General features: G+C 36.1%; 1 protein-coding gene across 1 annotated transcript in view; it reads left to right on the top strand.

Moving 5' to 3' along the window:
• The first annotated feature begins 3,780 nt into the window (after positions 1–3,780).
• map2 (microtubule-associated protein 2) overlaps positions 3,781–14,865 on the top strand; it is a 114,222-nt gene continuing 103,137 nt past the window's right edge. Inside the window, 1 exon segment of the mRNA XM_051905741.1 lies at positions 3,781–3,869. The gene's annotated coding sequence lies outside the window, so the exon portion shown is untranslated.

Here is a 14,865-nt window from a genome sequence, read left to right as displayed (position 1 = left end):
TAGGCAAAAACATGATATTTTGGAACAGCCTCTGATGCTGTAAATTGCTGGTAGACAGTTCACTAGGTTTTGGAACAGAGCATCAGAAATCTCCCTCTCCCTACAACTATCAGAACGCTGTGTTTTGCTGCAGAATAGGTGAATAAAGCCGGCTTGTGACGCATAGCCACAGTATTGATCCATGCTGTACTGAGAGCTCAATAGGCCTCTCTTTCTCTCCCATTCTCTTTTGTTGTGAACTCTGAGAATGGAGATAATTATTTATAGCTCCAGTGAGAGATACTCAATGATTTACTTCTGCCAGCAGGGGGAGTTTTACAAGGACTTTGGTGCAGTGTGCTGACATGCACTGGAGCAGGTTTATCACTTTGTATGGTAAACTTTGAAGAACATAAATAGAAACAATTAACAAATTACACACACTCACTGGACCCTATACAAATCTAACATTTGTGGACATATGGACATTTGTGGATATTTGAATATACATTTGAATATATAATTCACAATATTTATAGCGCCATTATACAGAGTGTATGTGTGTATATATATATATATATATATATATATATATATATATGTTCTGTCATGAAACTCTAGATGGCACAGGCTGATGGGTCCTTAATGCTAACAATCACATTGTTAACTACACAGCACAAGCTGATTGGTTCGTGTTGCATCTGTAGCTCGATGTGAATGGGTGAGAATTCACAAGTTGCTCTATCTTACATAATTTGTCAAAAAAAAACAAAAAACGATGGAGAACAAATGAAAACACATACACACACTGACACATAACACACAAACTGCACAACTGTGCAGTAAAACTAAAAAAATAAAGTGAGTGATGTTGTGTTTGTTTAAAAAAAATACATTATGATGTTACAAAATCACATTTTTCTGTTTGGTTATGTAAGCTAGTTCGACAGAAAAAGGAATATTGTTACCCTATGTGTAATAGCATAGCAAGCAACATAGCATAGTGACAGTACCTTCTGTTTTTTTTTTGTTTTGTTTTTTGTTTTATTGCGTGGGCGCCCTGTGCCACCCCCATCAAGATGCCGCCCTGGGCGACGGTTGTCCACGTTGCCCATGCCTAAATCAGTCACTGCCTCTGAAACCCACCACCTTCCCCAGCTCCACCTGTATAGAACTGCTATGGGTAATTTCATAAATGCTATTTGTGCAGCATATCTGCTACCATGCTAAACTCTTCTGAGTTTAGTATTTATAGTTTACACAGTATTTATAGCGCCAGTATATTTTTTGAACATTCACAGCATATTGTGCTTTTAAATTATTTGATAAAAGATAAACAGTGTTGCCTCTACATTTTAGATATCTGGTGCATTTTGTCACTTTCTGTGGGCAGTAGTGTTTGAAATATGTCTGAAGGTTTTTTTTTTTGTTTTTTTTTTTGCCTGCACATTGATCTGTCAGAATAAGCTCTATGTACATGTGAGCTGATATAACCAGAACCCTTGACTGCTGTGAGAGACATCATGACAGACATAAATGATAAACTCTCCTGAATCAAATACTAATGAACGCCCAACTCTCACCCCTATTTGCCTGTCCTGGAAGGGCTGTCTCCATAGTGATAAGTGCTCTCGAGTGTGCCCTGGACCTTCATTCAGCTTTTCTAATTTAAGAAAATGGAGAAGATGGAAGAGCATCTAATTTCTAGTGACTCTCTCACTTTGTCTCCACTATATTTTCATCTCTATGACAACATGACTCAAACCATATCTTTTTAATTTAGCTTTGTAACACTGGCAAGCATCTGAGGTTTGAAGGGCGGCATTTGTTTACTAAGTTGGAAAAGAAAACCCATTGTGACTATCAACTAAAATGTACATTGGTGTAAACATGTCAGTTGTTTTAACTGGCCTCTCGAGGCTCATTCATAATTTATAGGATTCTAATTTCTACCCGGAGATGAATGTGGTTAAAGTGAGTGTGAGATTCTATTGCCTGATACTTAGTTAAGAGAGGGTGTGTTACATGCTTCTAAACCCACATGTTTACTTGTATGTCCAATTTAAGGTCACACATTTACTTAAAATGTTTTATAAAAAAAAAAAAAAAAGTTCAATCATTCACTCTATGAATGAAACCTGTGTGTAAAATAATAGTTTTTTTTATTTTCTATTGTAAAATGTAATTCCTGTGATGGCAAAGCTGAATTTTCAGCATCATTACTTCAGTCTTCAGTGTCACATGATCCTTCAGAAATCATCATTCTAATTTGCTGATTTGGTGCTCAAGAAACATTTCTTATTATCATTAATGTTGAAAACAGTTGTGCTTCTTTTTGTGGAAACCTTGACACATTTTTTGATGAATCAAAATGATATTTTCAAAATAGAAATAGAATTTTTTGTGACAATTCAAATGTTTTTACTGTCATTTTTAATTAAATTTAATCCATCCTTGCTGAATAAAATGATTAATTCCTTTTTAAAAAAATCCACTGAAAGATAAATAAAGTCATTCTACGAACTTACACATTTTTAGATTTTTTACCAAAATGTATTACTTTTCTGAACACTCCACAACATTAATGACATATTTAACTTCCAGAAAAACATTTTCCCATCTCAGGCATCAAATCCCTATTATTATTGGTCATTATTTTAAGTTATGGACACTATGGGAGCTCTCTGAATATTTTTATAAAATGTATTTGTGATAAAATCAACATTTTCCTATTAATCAGATGTCCCTCACACTAATTCAGTAATTGCAAATATAAAAGTTACATAAAATCTCACACTTTTGCTATACTAAAGCCTGAAATGGGCACTTTTTGTGACAGCAACCTCGTCATTTTTTATCAAAGGCTTAACTTCAGAATTTGAACTAAAATCAGTATTCTTATGATTGCTCTGAACATTTCAGACAGAGTTCAACAAAATTTAAATGACTTTTTCATAAACTTAAAAAAATAATAATAATAAAAATGTAGGTGTGACAGGGTTGAGTGTGACGGGGTTGTGATTTTTTGCCCAAATTGGCCACTGCTCTAAATCTAGTGAATAAATGGAGAGCACATGGCATGCATGATATTAAGAAATCATGAATAATGTTGAAACAACAAAGATAATTTTCACAAGTAATAGTTTTCTATCTTTAATTGATGTAACGGGGTTGAGTCGTTAAGCTTGACAAACACAATTTCATAATATATATAATATATAACATAATTTAGTTATAATTATTAAAGAAGGTGGTAACTTGTCTGTGTCTGCTCACAATGTTGTTCAGAAGACTTCTATGATGTCACTTCCTATTAATGGTGTCGCATAAGTATCGGTTCATTATTTTTATAGGGGGAGAATTGTTTGTGTAACGGGGTTGAGGGGTTACTAAGGTACGGAACTAAATAATGTGATTTTAATGAATAATCATGAATTTACTTAGAAAAAAAAACATTACCAGCAAAAAAGCACAGATGGATATTTATGGGAATGGCAAAATGTATTGACTTTTTTCCTCATTTTATTATTCATATTCCAAGTACACTTTCATAGAAGGCCTTAAGGGACATGACAAAATAGGTGGTGTCAACTGAAAAAAAACTAAATAATTTCTAATATAAAGATAAAATGTATGTCATGTTTTTAAACATTATTAAAAGAGACATTTCAATTAATACAAAAAGCTCAAATCGTACCGGTTTCGTGGAATGACACAAATATTGCTATATAGTCGCATGGGCACGTCCACACTGTGATTTACGGTAATTATTCAGTAGTGGGCGGGATTACGCGGCAGTGGGCGGGATGTAGTGTGGGCGGCTCTTCACCACCACCGGCTTTCACAGCGCTCCGAGAGGAAGCCTGCAGCGGACGCAACACGCCGAACAGGTAAACCACTATATTTCATTATTTACATAAAGCCATAATATCAAGTTTAAACGGTCAGCGTGATTTGCATATGTATATATGCATATTCTCTGAAGTTCTCTGACACGCTGCTATTTTAATTCCTCTAATCCGTGCTTTTGAAGATGTTAATGGGACAGATAATCTCTATTGCTTGAGAAAGGACGCATTGTTCCATTCACTGCAATGGTGCTGATACTGTGCTTCAGATTGATGGAATAACACTCCCTAATTCCATTAGATACAATGCTTAACTTTTGAGAATGTGTGAGAACTTTGATTTGATTCTCAAACGAGTACTTAAATTCTTCATTTTTATCTGTTTAAAAATGCCTCTTTGTGCTGAAATCCAATGATTTTCAATTTATACTCATAGTCATATGATTTGTTATTAAGGTTGTGTATTATTAATACAACTAATCTGATCTACATATAAAAAGGAGGAGACCTGGTCATAGACATGATTTGGTTTTGTCGCAGAGGAGATTTTGCAGTCCAGCGGAGATGGTGCTGAAACAACAGCTACCCAGTATTAAGCACCGCTGAGTTATTCTGCACCTCTTATTTTTATCAGTACTGATTTTGATATGCCCCTGCTGAAATGTAGATATATGGTAGATGGTTATGGTTACATTTTTTTTTTACACATACCATGAAAGGTTATTTTGAAAAAGATCAGAATCAGTTCATGTCTCGCAAACCATCGCCTTGAGACTATATAAAAGACTCCGTCAGTGATGATGATGCTGTTTCTGATAAGACATGATGCATTCCTGCATTGGCAGTCTGCCGGCTCACGCTTATTCATGAAAACAGAGCTGGGAGGTTTAATGCAGCGCCCTGCACTGGATGACTGATATATCTGCGCAGTCCCTATGTCCCTATATGTGTGTGCCATTTATCTTATATCGTCCATTGGCATGCAAGTGTTAGTGTGTCTAAACTTCGCAGAGTCCGCACCACCGGTCATGAGCTATGACCATCTGTTAGCAGACTGACCGCTTCATCAAACACAACAGATGTTCAAAAGAAGACAAAAAGTTGGACCCCTGCATTAACACGATGGGGACTTTCCATTGACTCATGTTGCCTTGATGATGTTTTCTACCCATACAACATAACCTTAACATAAGCATTTTTATGATTTCATTAAGATGCTATTTAGTATGTTTATTAAGTCATGGTTGGTTCCCACGATTTTATCATTTTGAAAAGAGTTAATCGCTAATAGTGATTTCCAATTATACACAGTTCACCCAAAAAAATGAAAGTCATCATTTTCATCACATGCTCACCCTCGTGTCGTTCTAAATCTGTACTTTCTTTCTTTTGTGGAGCACAAATATTATGAAAAATATCATTTTTTTCTTGATAAAAATGTCTATACATCAAAATAACCATGTTAATTTTGAAAAATGTTCCAAACAACATTAACTTTGTTCTGAAAATAAAGTCATTGGCTAAGTGTTTGGGACGGCAGGAGGGTAAGAATATATTTTGATAATTAATGACATCATTTTGAGTGAACTATCCCTTTAAGCAGGTTTTTTAAGGTGTATTTGAGTTTGCTTTATTAAAGGTGCACTATGTAATTTTTTGTCGTGTTTTTATCTTACCTAATTAATAGTAAGCCCTTTATAAGTGTTTATTTTTTAGACCTAGCGCGATGCTTTTCGCGCGAAATTGCGTACTTACGTCACTCGTCCATGAGCGTCTCTTCAGAAAAGTTGCTCCGGACAGTTCTTTTAAGTATTTAATAAAAAAAAAAAAAGAAGAAGAAGAAGAAGAAGAAAAAAAGAAAATTTACTTTGACGCATGTGGGAGTGGCATGAGTTAGTGGTCACAACAAGAGAGAAAGATTGACACGGAGCATGTTAAATCTCGAACCTCCGGGGAATCACATGTTTTAAAACAAACACCGAACGGTGGAGAGTCTGCTGGCAAAGAGAGAACGCGACAGAGCTCGTAAAAAAGGAGAATCAAGATTGGGTTGCATGACTTTTCTGAGATGGCGAGAACTGAGGGATTTGAAATGTTGTAAAAGCGACGCGGAGATGGCGTTTTTATTACTTAACAGGTGAGTAAGGTTTTTATTGAACAGATAAATTGCCATATGTAGCTCTCTAACAGAGTTTATTATAAAATATTATCTATTGTGTCTTTGGCTGTTGTAGCGCTGTGCTGAGGTGGGCTTATTTTCGGGGTGGTCAGCTACTCAGCTTAAGATCCCTTTCATCTAAACTGGTTATATCTCTTAAGCCTAGTAATGAATATTTTATGAGCAGTAGGATATTCATCCGCACAACCACGCAGAGCCGAAACACAACCAAAGCAATGTTCTTCCGCCAAATGCATGCAGTTTTGTTTTTTAACCGCTAGAGAGCCAGAGGTTCCATGGTGTATCTTTAAAAAATAATTGTATTAATTAAAAATTAATTGTAATAATACAATTAAGTTTAATTAACCTCATAATTTTTCTGTTTTCTTTTAAAGGAATTTGTGTGGATGACACATGCAGTAGAATATACAGTATACATACATGTACATGTGCTACTTAATGAGTTAATTTTTCACGGACAAAAGGACAAAGGTACAAGACTGTATTGGCTTTAATGAAGCGTTGTGATTGACAATCAAAATAAAAACTATTGATTTAAAAATGTTTATGTAGAGAAACAATACATTGCAAAATGGGAGTGTACGGCGCTAAAGAGTTCTTTTGGCGCAATTTGCTTGTTTCGATTCTGTTTTATGGAGATTTTTTTTTGCAGAGTCATGGGCCATGTAGTTTTTCTTCTAGAATTCTGCTGTTAAACATGATTTTTTTTATTTATTTATTTTTTTATAAAAGTTGCAATAATGCAGGCGGGTGGCTTCAACAAAAGCATACCATCGATTAGCAGGTTTCCGGGGGATTTGCTTTATTAAACCTGCAGGAAAAGTAATCAATTAAAATAATTAAGTGTGATTAACCTCAGGATTTTTCTAGCTCCTTTTAAATGAATTTGTGTGGATGACACTTGTAGTAGAATGTACAGTATGTGCTACTTAGTGAGTCATTTTTCACCCAACCTATTGATTTTTTTTTTTATTGATTGTTTGACTTCCAGTATTAAAGTTAATGCTAAATTATATGCAATGTGAGTTAAAGGAACACATTTTTGGTTTGGTGTCGATGAAGTCGACCTTGAGCTGTACTGTTGGAGGTCCATTGTGCATACAAAGCGAGTCGTGTACCATGCAAACAAAGGGATCCCAATTACATTATTACAACCTTTGTTCAAACAATTGCTTTGCCTACTTCAGTGAGTGTTATGATTACATTAACATTTTAAAGAGAATGGTCTTTGTCCTTGTCTTGCTGTTTTCTGCTTAACCAGACTCAAAGAGCACCTTTGTATGACAGCCTGTCATAGTGGAGTGGTTGTTGTGCACTGGTTTTACCTGTTGTGAACAACGCAAAAGGCTGTTTGTGTATTGGAGCACAACTCAAATATGTGAAAGAGCACTAGCTGTGTTATTCAAAAGAGAGATTGATGTACTTGGCCTAATTAGATTTGCATAGTATGATGTTGTGGTCATGGATTTCCATTGGCTGTAAACGCTCTGAAGATGCAGGTATATGCATAATGTATCTCTAATGAAATGGTAGCGACTCTAGCGAGGCATTAATCCCAGCCACCTTTCCATCACCTCATGCTCGCTAGATCAATGAGGCTGTAGGGTCTAGAACATTCCCTGAGTCGGGAGGACACGTGCCGCTCAAGTCCTGACTTGATGAGTCCTCGGGTAGCCCTACCTGAGTGTGTCTGGCTACTGTTGAACTCGGAGGAATCTGTTCTAGTGTAGGTTTGCCATGGTGTACTGTGATTCTAGATTTTATGTCAGGAAAAGGGGAAAACGGCTCTTATATCAGTCGGCTAACAAATAAACTGTGTCCCAGTTCAGAGGCTGCATCCTTCGAAGGATGCAGACTTCGAAGGCCACGCCTTCCAAGGCTGCGAACGTTTCTAAATGGGACAGACTAGCCTAAAGAGGATTGTTCTTGTTGCCTAGCAAATTTTCTTACCCCAGTAGGGGCCATCTTACCCCTGTTTTAATATTTGATATTTTGTGCTATAACAACTAAATTAGCAAATGTTTCTGTTTTTCTTCTAATAACACATTGGCTGATGCATTGTCATCCTCCACATTCAAGTAAATCCACATTGGGGGCATCTTCCCCCATCTTATCCCTGTGCGGTTTGTTCAGTCAGCAGCCAAATCATTGAATTATGTTCAATAGACTAATTGAACAATAAATTGGATTCTTTTTGGCTTTTATGACTGAGATTACTGTCAATGGCCAATTAACAGTCTTGTTATGAATAGGCTAATTGACTGCAATTAACACTTTCAATGCCCAGAAAGCTACTAAAGACATATTTAAAACAGTTCATGTGACTACAGTGGTTCAACCTTAATGTTATGAAGCGATTAGAATACTTTTTGTGCGTCAAAAATAACAAAATAATGACTTAATGACAATATCTAGTGATGGGCGATTTCAAAGCACTGCTTCATGAAGCTTTGAAGCTTTATGAATTTTTTGTTTCGAATCAGTGGTTAGGAGCACCAAAGTCATGTGATTTCAGTAAATGAGGCTTCGTTATGTGATAAGTGTTTCGAAATTTCAATGGTTCACCACTGGGGGGCAAGACATTGGCAGTCTGATACATTCTCTGAACCACTGATTCAAAACAAAAGATTCGTAAAGCTTCGAAGCTTCATGAAACAGTGTTTTGAAATCGCCCATCACTAGATATTGTCATAAAGTCGTTGTTTTGTGCACCAAAAAAACAAAAAGAATTCTCGTCGCTTCATAACATTAAGGTTGAACCACTGTAGTCACATGAACGGTTTTAAATATGTTTTTAGTAGCTTTCTGGGCATCCGAAAGTGTTAATTATCTTGCTATCAATGGAGGACTCACTGAGCCATCGGATTTGATCAAAAATATCTTAATTTGTGTTCTGAAGATGAACGAAGGTCTTACGGGTGTGGAACGACTTGAGGGTGAGTAATGACAGAATTTTCATTTTTAGGTGAACTAACCCTTTAATTAGGCCATATTAGCCTATTTTGCATATGTATGTCTAGACACTCAGATCTCTAGTTCTTGGCATGAGTATGGGCTGCTTAAAAACCCATACAAGTCAGCTATTATACTTGTTAAGTTGTGGTATTATTGGCTTTGTTCCGAAAGCAGAAATCAGCATGTGGTTTTTACCTTGCATTAGCACGGCTTGAAGTTACTGAAATCATGGGGACTGAAGTTAATTTGTCTTAATTGCTTGCTGCAAATAAGATTAAAATCAAGGCCCTTCCTACTATACTGTTTGAAGTAAGGGAAATGTATTAAATGTTCTTTGGCATTTTGTATAGTACATGGCTTTCCCAGGTTTAACAAAGGTATTGTGTCTTTGACAGGTTTGACCTTTGGTACCAGATTAATGTACATGAATTTCTTACAGGTACAGTCAGTGTGTGAGAGCAGGAAGTTTATTTGGCCTGTGTAAATGTGCGTGAGTGTGTTCGGAGTGTAGCAATGGGCTCTCACTGGGGAAATGTTCATGGAAAGTGAGCTGCAGTGCTGTGGACCCCAAAACAATGATCTCACTGTTCTCCCAGTGGGCTCCCGAAAAGCAGGTCACCTCTACACCCAATTACCACAAGCATCTAACACTAGATAATGCACATTCCACAAACGCAGAATGAGTGTTACATCAGCTGACATGTTTGGCATTTTTTCATTATAAGGAAATGAATTGCCCAGGAATAGATTTCAAATTGTTTGATGTTTATTTGTATTAATCAAACTCTCAGGTATACATGCATGTTCAGCTAATAATAATATTTTAACAATCATTCAGCACTTTTATAGTATATTAGCGAAAATTGCTTGACTAATAACAAACATTTAATTAACCATTCTATTTAAATGCATTGAAATTATATATTTATTGTATTTATTTCTTTAATTTATAAATTATCTGAGTAGAATATATTATTTGTATTAATAAAGCATGATTTATAATAAATTATTGTTGATATTTGCATTAAAGGTTAGTTCACCCCAAAATTAAAATTACGTCATTAATTACTCACCCTCATGTCGTTCCAAACTCGGAAGACTTTTGTTCATCTTCAGAACACAAATGGAGATATTTTTGATGAAATCTGAGAGATGTCTGTTCCTCCATTGACTGCCTTTGCAACTACCACTTTGACGCTTCAAAATGTTCGAGTGGTTTAGTCCAAATTCTTACGAGTTTGGAATGACATGAGGGTGAGTAATTAATGACAATTTTCATTTTGGGGTGAACTAACCCTTTAATAATAATAACATTAATAATAATAACTATTATTATTGTTGTTGTTGTTGTTGTATATTGTTGTTATTGTATAACCTTGTGCGCTGGATGGAAACATGTCTGCTTTGCTGGGAGTGTCTCAAGTTAGATGTTGTCATTGCGGATTGCCCTAAGCTGTCTAGTGGTCTAATCTGTCTGCCACTGTTTGATTCTGAGCCGCCCATGGGCTCTTCTTGCTCCATAACCCTCCCCCACTAAGCTTGGGGCAGAACAAAGAACCGGCGTCTTTCTCTACCTTGAACCTGCACTGCAGGCAGCTGATGAGGAGGAGGAGGAGGCCGGCTATCAGGAGAACCATTACCCCATCTGAGCCATATCTCTATAATTTCCCCAGGGCTCAAGGGCAGCGTTAACAAATAAAAGTCTTTCACATCCAGTTTATAATCATTTTATTTGTCTGACCTCTGAAGGAGAACATGCGTTTCTTTGCAGCGTAGGATATCAGTTTAAGTTTGGGCATGATAAATGTGTTATAGCCATAAAGGCAGATGTTCTCTGTAAGCTCATCTGCCTGAAAGATAAATGTGTGTCTGGGAGTGTTTTAGCGTGCACATTTCACACGGTTCAATGATGTATTGAGTTGGGCGACTGTAGTGAGTGAACGGGAGCTTGGCTGGTGTGACCGTGATCGTGAATGTGTTTTAAAGTGCACCATTTACAGTTTTATCAATATGAAAATAGACTGATCACATAGGCAGTGTTCATGGATTTAAGCTCAGGTTCAGGATTTTCAATACACTCACAGTAAAGGGACATCTACATTCTGTTAACATTCATTCATTTTTCTTTTTTTCATGGAACACAAGGGGAATTTTTGAGGAATATCCTAGCCACTTTTTTTTAAATATAATGAAAGTGAAATAAATAAATTGGCACTTAAATCTCTAAAAGGACAAAAAAAGCACCATAAGTCCATAAAAATATAGAATAGTATATAGAATGGTTATATACAATAGCTTTCATTCATTATTCAGCGAAAATCATCCTCTTCAGTTCAATCAAATCAGTCCGATTCAAAAATAAATCATTTAGTTCTTGTGAACTGGATTAACTAATTCATTAAAACATTCTGATTCAAAAGAAAGATTTGTTCATAAAATGGACATTGTTACTTTTTTCTTGAACATAAAGCTATTTTATGACTTAGTTTTGAATATGGCACTTATATAATATGCACCACTTTATACTTTTATGCTACTTTTTATGTTATTTTGGAGTTTGACAGCCCAAGTCCCAATTCGCTTTATTTATATTTTTAAAGACAGTCCTTAATGTTCACCTAAAAATTCATTTTTTTTGTGTGTTCTAAATTAGAATAGCATGAATTTGAGGCAGGACTGCTGATAGTGGTGCAGTAATTAATTAAACATTTCACCTTTGCTCCTGGTTGAAGTTTGAATGGTCTTTTTTTCCTATATCTTTTATATATATGCTATTACATTTCATAAAATACACTGTGGCACTTTTCACAGCTTCCTTTGGTGTTGTTACATGCTTTTAACACCATTTACTGACTAACAGACCTCTTCATATACTGTTGGATGTGTGACTGGACTGTCACTCCAGGTGAAAGTTGAGAGTTAGGTGAGTCAGATACTCATATTGGTTTCTGAAGTCTGAGTGAGCTGACCCCTTGGTTGTTCTGGGTGATGCTGTTTATTGACTCTGCTATAGGCTGTGGAGTGGCAGAATGAGGCTCTTTGAAGAGATCGAGCTCTGGATGTTTCTGTCTGTTACGTACAGGCAGCCTGTAACGGTTATGGCACAGATTTACGTAACTGTGGAGGTGACGTACAGCTAATCCATGAACAGACACTCCCCTCCCTGCATAGCTGCAGCCTCAATGATCCCTTTCACTGCCAAAGCCTTACGTGTGTCTGTGTGTGTGTGTCCCAGACCAGGATCTGCTCCAGCAAACACATTTCTAGAGACTTTCTGAATAAATTAAAAAACTGTCATTCTAGAAAATAGACTTGGGTGGTTGACATTTAAGTATGACAGGTAGGGAAAATGAATCTTATCAAACAAGAGTTGAAAATGACTTTCTATTTGTCACATTTTTCTATGCTTATCCTTGAAAATGTCATATTATCTTACATTTTATAAAACTTTAAAAGGACATTTTAAAAGGAAACAGCAAATTCTTTATTCCAGTGACAGTAGATGAAGTATTATTTAATATTAATATTAATTTAAAATATTTTTATTTATTTATTTTATTTGTGATAACACAGGGGGCCTGCCTTTTGTATATTTTTAAGTTCTTTTTGGCAAGCCAAAGTATTTCCCACTTTAAAATTACATTTAAGATTTTTATTTTGTCATACAGTATACAGTAAAAAAAAAGTAATGTTTTAAAATAGAATTACAATTTAAAATAATCATTTTCAATTTTAAAAATATAATTTATTCCTGTGATGGCAAAGCTGAATTTTCAGCATCATTACTCCATTCTTCAGTGTCACATGATCCTTCAGAAATCTTTCTAATATACTAATTTGGTGCTCAAGAAAGCTTAATATTTTGTGGAAACCATTTTTTTCAGGATTGTTTGATGAATAGAAAGGTCAAAAGAACAGCATTTATTTGAAGTAGAAATGTTTTGTAATAATGTAAAAGCCTTTATTGTCGCTTTTTCATTTCTTCTGAGTGTATATAAAATGTGAACTATACCATATTCTATACTGCAACTCATTCTTGCAGTTGATGTTGGTGTTTTATGGAGCAGTAGCTGTTGGTTTGTGCTAGCAGAAGAGCAGGGTGAGGCAGAAGCTATAAGCCTGTGAGAGTCTGGACTCTAGACAGCTTTATCTGGCTGCTGTAGCTCAGCCTCAAAGGGAAGGAGCTTACATGCAAGGCCTCCAAGCTCCAACAGAGCTGTCACTCCACTCGATGCCAAGGCCAGAAACATGCTACGGTATACGCAAGTACACAAGCAGATGCGACTACTTGGCCAAGTAAGGTCATCCTTAGCGTGCACTTGTTACTCTAGTAAACTTACGTACTCAAGCAATCAACATAGATCTATACTACTGTTCAAAAGTTTGGGGTCAGTAATATTTTTGTTTTTAAAGGAAGTAAAAATTTTATTCAGCAAGGATGTATTAAATTGATCAAAAGTGACAATAAAGACATTTATAATGCTTTCTTTCAAATAAATGCTCTCCTTTCTATTTATCAAAGAATAATCAGTCTGCTTGCAATCACATCATTCTCTATAAGGCACAGCTGATTGGTTCCTGTGTAGACATCAGCTTTTATATCTGAATAATAAACTTTTGTATACTTCTGTGATAATTGGAATATTTGTAACACAGAAATTATTGTTTGTGAAGCTGTTTATATCTAAACATTACAACTGCTCTCTCTAGATCAGCAGCGTGAACGCGGATTTGAATTTCGCGATTTTATTTTTGTCAAAGGCTTAATATACACGGGCGAATCATTGTCATTTAGGAATTAGATCATGTGGCGGGTGACGAAATCAAGAATGCGATCTTTTAAAGATTAATCTTCATGCAGATTTGTGCAACTCTCTCTCTCTCTGCATTGATATCTGACTTATATGAGTAGCGTGAGGGCTTTTCAGTGCTTTAATATTCATGAGGTGAGATGTCTCTAATAAAGGATTTGCTCCTCGCAATTTGCCCACCCATCACACCAGTAATTCGGAACCGAAACTTAGAAATTTTGCACGGTGCCAGTTCTTTTAAAAAAACATTACCCGTTCTCGGTTCCCAACCCTAATCAGTAGCCAATGAGCTCGCTGCTCAGCCTTCATATACTTGGTCAGCATTTGCTGTAGCAGTTGCAGCACGCTTTCAGAAACCCTCCACCTTCCCCAGCTCCACCTGTATAGATCTGCTACAGGTAATTCATGTATGCTATATTGTACAGCAGCAGCATGTCGTATTTGCCTCACAGCAGCGTGTCGTTTATGTATTGGCGGCAGCAAGTCACGTATTTGCTCTACAACAACAGCAGTGTAGCAGTTCTATTCCACCAAGACCAAACCTATCAACATTGTCATATCCATTACCATGGCAAACACTCAGAGAGTTGTCATGACAGAACTATATATATTTAATTAATCTCCCATCCCTGACTTTTTTTTTTACATCTGTTTATTTTGTCCAAAAGAACCCCCAATTAGATCTTTTCTGAAGATACAGACAGATAAGAATTATTTAAGAACATTTTAAACTGAGACTGAAAATCAAAATACCAAATGGTATATATAATAATAACATACTTGCCTGAGGGCCTAATTTTGGATGTCTGTGTGTATGTGTGCATACTGATCGGATCCCAATATTCTGTAATCTCCTCTATTGGCATTGATAAGGGCTGATAAAGCTGTGTGCTTTCTGAATGAAGCTTGTCTGATAACATTACGGTGTTGCTTTTGTGCATAATTTCACTAATCAGTCGGACAATTGAAGATTCCTTCCTGTTTAACAATTTTCATTTTGTTTGTGCTATAATGACCTTGTCCAGCTTTTTGTGTTTAATTATCAGCATCCATTGTTGTGGGAACACACATTCTTTCCGTCCTGCTGATCAGA

This window comes from Ctenopharyngodon idella, chromosome 9 (assembly GCF_019924925.1).
Source record: "Ctenopharyngodon idella isolate HZGC_01 chromosome 9, HZGC01, whole genome shotgun sequence".
Classification (NCBI taxonomy): Eukaryota; Metazoa; Chordata; class Actinopteri; order Cypriniformes; family Xenocyprididae; genus Ctenopharyngodon; species Ctenopharyngodon idella.
Note: the sequence above shows the minus strand (reverse complement) of the source record. Positions and strands in the feature narration are given on the sequence as shown.